Consider the following 6,458-nt stretch of genomic DNA (forward strand, 5'->3'; position numbering starts at 1 on the left):
ACGCCACTGCACCTCCCTAAATGGAGACGTTCCTGACGCCACTGCACCTCCCTAAATGGAGACGTTCCTGACGCCACTGCACCTCCCTAAATGGAGACGTTCCTGGAGACGCCACTGCACCTCCCTAAATGCAGACGTTCCTGGTGCCACTGCACCTCCCTAAATGGAGACGTTCCTGATGCCACTGCACCTCCCTAAATGGAGACGTTCCTGATGCCACTGCACCTCCCTAAATGGAGACGTTCCTGATGCACCTCCCTAAATGGAGACGTTCCTGATGCACCTCCCTAAATGGAGACGTTCCTGATGCACCTCCCTAAATGGAGACGTTCCTGATGCACCTCCCTAAATGGAGACGTTCCTGATGCACCTCCCTAAATGGAGATTGTTCGTTCCTGATGTACCTCCCTAAATGGAGACGTTCCTGATGCACCTCCCTAAATGGAGACGTTCCTGATGCACCTCCCTAAATGGAGACGTTCCTGATGCACCTCCCTAAATGGAGACGTTCCTGATGCACCTCCCTAAATGGAGACGTTCCTGACGCACCTCCCTAAATGGAGACGTTCCTGGAGTGTGGCAGTACCTTTGACTTTTATTTACTACCTTTTTATTTGTGCATTTGTATTGTTCAGAAATGTGGTGGGTACTCTCTTCGTTCGCTGGACTTTATCCTGCTAACTGTTCCAAATGTCTGAACTGAATTTGGTAAAAGGGCTTTTATGTCCTTATGTCCGCCATAGTCTTGGAACGCCTTACTAAATACTTTTAAACTGGAAGAACTTGTCCTGATTGGTGTTTTTAAAACACTGATGAAGGATTTTGAGACTGATTCCCTGACCTGGCAATGTTTTTAATTTGCTGTTTTATACTGTGTTATACTCGTGTGAATTCTATGGTTTTTACTAGATGACTTGTAGTTTTCATGTTGTCTGTCTGTAATTGTTTTGTCATGACTTGGTGCTGCCTATCTTGGCCAGGGCACTCTTGAAAAAGAGATGATAATCTCAATGAGCCCTTCCTGATTAAATAAAATACCTGCACTCTGACAGGTGAGTAGACTAACTGAACCATAAGGTGACAGGTACATACCTGCACACTGAAAGGTGAGTTGACCAGCTGAACCATGAGAAAGAAGTGTGTGTGTGTGTGTGTGTGTGTGTGTGTGTGTGTGTGTGTGTGTGTGTGTGTGTGTGTGTGTGTGTGTGTGTGTGTGTGTGTGTGTGTGTGTGTGTGTGTGTGTGTGTGTGTGTGTGTGTGGGCTACACACCCACAGCTCCTGTGTACGTGGGCTGGGTCAGGTCTTTGGGGACTTTCCTGTAGACATCCAACCTAATGGAAGAGAAAGAAAGCGGGAGGGAAGGGTTAGAAAAATTACAAAATATACCTGCAAGCAGCAATGAACGGGGTTCACATTTTGATCTGTTGGATAAGAAAGCGAGCACTATCATGTAGGAACTATCTTCCTTTACGTGCAATCACTTAAAGCATTACCATGTTTATCTCTCAATACCAGAATGACGCGAGTGAAGTTAAGACTGGTGCTGTAGGTTGATTATCTTTGAATGCAACAGGAAATCATTCTAAAAAAAGGTATGACTTAATGTATTTACTGTATATATAAAACTACCAGTGAAAAGTTCGGACACACCTACTCATTCAAGGGTTTTTCTATATTTTACTATTTTCTACATTGTAGAATAATAGTGAAGACATAAAAACTATGAAATAACACATATGGAATCATGTAGTAACCAAAACAAAGTGTTAAATCAAATTACGTTTTAGATTTGAGATTCTTCAAATAGCCACCCTTTGCCTTGACAGCTTTGCACACTCTTGGCATTCTCTCAACCAACTTCATGAGGTAGTCACCTGGAATGCATTTCAATTAACAGGTGTGCCTTGGTAAAAGTGAATTTGTGGAATTTATTTCCTTCTTAATGCATTTGAGCCAATCAGTTGTGTTGTGAGAAGGTAGGGGTGGTACACAGAAGATAACCCTAATTGGTAAAAGACCAAGTCGATATTATGGCAAGAACAGCTCAAATAAGCAAAGAGAAACGACAGTCCATCATTACTTTAAGACATGAAGGTCAGTCAATCCGGAAAATGTCAAGTTTCTTCAAGTGCAGCCGCAAAAACCAAGCGCTATGATGAAACTGGCTCTCATGAGGACCGCCACAGGAAAGGAAGACCCAGAGTTACCTCTGCTGCAGAGGATAAGATCATTAGAATTACCAGCCTCAGAAATTGCAGCCCAAATAAATGCATTACAGTTAAAGTAATAGACACATAAACATCAAATGTTCAGAGACTGTGAAATCAGGCCTTCATAGTCAAATTGCTGCCAAGAAAACACCACTAAAGGACACCAATAAGAATAAGAGACTTGCTTTGGCCAAGAAACATGCGTAATGGACACTAGACTGGTGGAAATCTGTCCTTTGGTTTGGAGTCCAAATTGGAGATTTTTCCTACCAACTGCCATGTCTTTGTGAGATGTAGTGTGGGTGAATGGATGATCTCTGCATGTGTATTTCCCACTGTGAAGCATGGAGGAGGAGGTGTTATGGTGTGGGAGTGCTTTGCTGGTGACAGTCTGATTTATTTTGAATTCAAGGCCCACTTAACCAGCATGGATACCACAGCATTCTGTGATACGTCATCCCATCTGGTTTGGGCTTAGAGGAACTATCATTTGTTATTCAACAGAACAATGACCCAACACACCTCCAGGCTATTTGGCCAAGAAGGAGAGTGATGGAGTGCTGCATCAGATGACCTGGCCTCCACAATCACCTGACCTCAACCCAAATGAGATGGTTTGGAATGAGTCGGACCGCAGAGTGAAGGAAAAGCAGCCAACAAGTGCTCAGCATATGTAGGAACTCCTTCAAGACTGTTGGAAAAGCATTCCTCATGAAGCTGGTTGAGAGAATGCCAAGAGTGTGGGAAGCTGTCAAAGGCAAAGGGGGACTACTTTGAAGAATTGAAAATATATTTTGATTTGTTTAACACTTTTTTGGTTACTACATGATATTTCATACTGTTGATATGTATCAGTGGTGGTTGTTTAATAAGTTTTTTTCAAGGCATTAATTATATTACAGCATATTGGATACCTGTCATTCATATTCACCCAGTTTAATGTAACAGTGATAGGTTTAGGTTACTGTCATTCATATTCACCCAGTTCAATGTAACAGTGACAGGTTTATGTTACTGTCATTCATATTCACCCAGTTCAATGTAACAGTGATGGGTCTAGGCTACTGTCATTCATATTCACCCAGTTCAATGTAACAATGATAGGTTTAGGCTACTGTCATTCACCCAGTTCAATGTAACAGTGATGGGTTTAGGTTACTGTCATTCACCCAGTTCAATGTAACAGTGATGGGTTTAGGTTACTGTCATTCATATTCACCCAGTTCAATGTAACAGTGACAGGTTTAGGTTACTGTCATTCACCCAGTTCAATGTAACAGTGATGGGTTTAGGTTACTGTCATTCACCCAGTTCAATGTAACAGTGATGGGTTTAGGTTACTGTCATTCAGTTCAATGTAACAGTGACCAGTTCAATGTAACAGTGACAGGTTTAGGTTACTGTCATTCATATTCACCCAGTTCAATGTAACAGTGATAGGTTTAGGTTACTGTCATTCACCCAGTTCAATGTAACAGTGATGGGTTTAGGTTACTGTCATTCACCCAGTTCAATGTAACAGTGATTTAGGTTTAGGTTACTGTCATTCATATTCACCCAGTTCAATGTAACAGTGACAGGTTTAGGTTACTGTCATTCATATTCACCCAGTTCAATGTAACAGTGACAGGTTTAGGTTACTGTCATTCACCCAGTTCAATGTAACAGTGATGGGTTTAGGTTATATTCACCCAGTTCAATGTAACAGTGATAGGTTTAGGTTACTGTCATTCATATTCACCAGTTCAATGTAACAGTGACAGGTTTAGGTTACTGTCATTCATATTCACCCAGTTCAATGTAACAGTGACAGGTTTAGGTTACTGTCATTCACCCAGTTCAATGTAACAGTGATAGGTTTAGGTTACTGTCATTCATATTCACCCAGTTCAATGTAACAGTGACAGGTTTAGGTTACTGTCATTCACCCAGTTCAATGTAACAGTGATAGGTTTAGGTTACTGCTACTGTCATTCAGTATTTTAGGTTACATTCATATTCCAGTTCAATGTAACAGTGACAGGTTTAGGCTACTGTCATTCACCCAGTTCAATGTAACAGTGACAGGTTTAGGTTACTGTCATTCACCCAGTTCAATGTAACAGTGATAGGTTTAGGCTACTGTCATTCATATTCACCCAGTTCAATGTAACAGTGACAGGTTTAGGTTACTGTCATTCATATTCACCCAGTTCAATGTAACAGTGATAGGTTTAGGTTACTGTCATTCATATTCACCCAGTTCAATGTAACAGTGACAGGTTTAGGCTACTGTCATTCACCCAGTTCAATGTAACAGTGACAGGTTTAGGTTACTGTCATTCACCCAGTTCAATGCAACAGTTCACAACGTACAGTTGAAGTCAGAAGTTAACATACATTTTAGGTTGGAGTCCTGAAAAGGTGTTTTTTTCAACGATAGAACTAAGAGGTTAGTAAACCTGCTACGGTCATGCAGTAGCATTAGTGTAGTGTACAGTCAGTGAGCAGGTACACCGGCGGGCCCCGGTGGCAATACATTTGGTATTACTAAAGCTTGACCTTTAACCTGGACTTGGAAAAGTTCCAGAGTCGTGATGAAGCACAGTTCTATTAGGTCATGTCTTTATAAAGACAGTGCTGCTAACTTAGTGGTTATTGCTGTAAGATGTGATTTATAAAATCTTTTATACTTTTCTTTTAAAAACAGCCTAGTTTTAGGTTGTAAATAAGTATCTTATTAATTAATTATGCACAGCTTGTTTTAAATCCTTCACTATTTCAGTGGGGCTCTCTACTCCAGAGGTTTAGTGTTCCCCACTGCAAGCACTTCATGTGTGGACATCTTTGGGATTACCTTGTTCTATTAGTTGACCAAGGTGGGATCTCTCTTCCAGACTTCAGAGTTGGTTACCTTGTTCAGTTGGTTGACTTTACATGGCTAGGCCTGATATCATGAGGGACAGCTGGTTGACTTTACATGGCTAGGCCTGATATCATGAGGGACAGTTCTATGGAGTGGTACCGCAGGAGGCCCCTCTAACCAGTTCTATGGAGTGGCACCACAGGAGGCCCCTCTAAACAGATCTATGGAGTGGCACCGCAGGAGGCCCCTCTAAACAGATCTATGGAGTGACATAGCAGGAGGCCCCTCTAAACAGATCTATGGAGTGACACCGCAGGAGGCCCCTCTAAACAGTTCTATGGAGTGGCACCGCAGGAGGCCCCTCTAAACAGATCTATGGAGTGGCAGTGCAGGAGGCCCCTCTAAATAGATCTATGGAGTGGCACCACAGGAGGTCCCTCTAAACAGATCTATGGAGTGGCAGTGCAGGAGGCCCCTCTAAACAGATCTATGGAGTGACACCGCAGGAGGCCCCTCTAAACAGATCTATGGAGTGACACCGCAGGAGGCCCCTCTAAACAGATCTATGGGCAACAGGCTGGCATGCACTACTCTTCTAGCTAGACGTCTTCTCTACTATTTAAGTGGTAGGATGGGTTTCCTCCTACTCCATTGGATAAAGGAAGTTCTGCAACGTCTCAAGCTAGAGAAAATACTCCGTTCGGGGATCTGACATGTTATCATATCTGGCAACCTTTCCTTGGTAGAAGACATGGACCCAGATAAATTCACTCCATAAACCAACCCAAATTTATATAAACATTTTTTACTCTTTTTTACTTTTTGTTTTATAAATATATAAATATATTTATTTATTTATTTTTTACAATTTAATTATATTACTCCCTTAGCTTTTCTCGCTTGAGTTATTTGACCAAGTTATTTGGTGAAATACGGAGGTGCACAATTGGCGCAGCGTCATCCGGGTTAGGGGAGGGTTTGTCCGGGGGTTTGGGGAGGGTTTGGCCGGGGGTTTGGGGAGGGTTTGGGGAGGGTTTGGTCGGGGGTTTGGGGAGGGTTTGGCCGGGGCAGGCCGTCATTGTAAAATAAGAATGTGTTCTTAACTGACATGCCCATTAAAATAACGGTTAAATTAAATGAACTAATACAAATTTGAAAGAGAGACAGAGAAACGGGAGAAAGGAGAGAAAGAGGATGAGAGCGAAAGACAGAAGGGGAACATTTTGTTCTCAGAATACAGAGGAGTAGTGGAATGTTGGCTCTGGAACACAGCCATGACATTTTGTTCTCAGAATGCAGAGGAGTAGTGGAATGTTGGCTCTGGAACACAGCCATGACATTTTGTTCTCAGAATGCAGAGGAGTAGTGGAATGTTGGCTCTGGAACACAGCCATGACATTTT

General features: G+C 42.3%; 1 long non-coding RNA gene across 5 annotated transcripts in view; it reads right to left on the minus strand.

Moving 5' to 3' along the window:
• LOC121846960 overlaps positions 1-6,458 on the minus strand; it is a 55,574-nt gene that overhangs the window by 19,067 nt on the left and 30,049 nt on the right. For all 5 annotated transcript variants that reach the window (XR_006083961.1, XR_006083962.1, XR_006083960.1 and 2 more), the window contains one exon: positions 1,271-1,332. This is a non-coding gene — a long non-coding RNA (uncharacterized LOC121846960). The remainder of the gene's footprint in view (positions 1-1,270; positions 1,333-6,458) is intronic.

Source organism: Oncorhynchus tshawytscha, linkage group LG08 (assembly GCF_018296145.1).
Source record: "Oncorhynchus tshawytscha isolate Ot180627B linkage group LG08, Otsh_v2.0, whole genome shotgun sequence".
In the NCBI taxonomy this organism is placed as follows: Eukaryota; Metazoa; Chordata; class Actinopteri; order Salmoniformes; family Salmonidae; genus Oncorhynchus; species Oncorhynchus tshawytscha.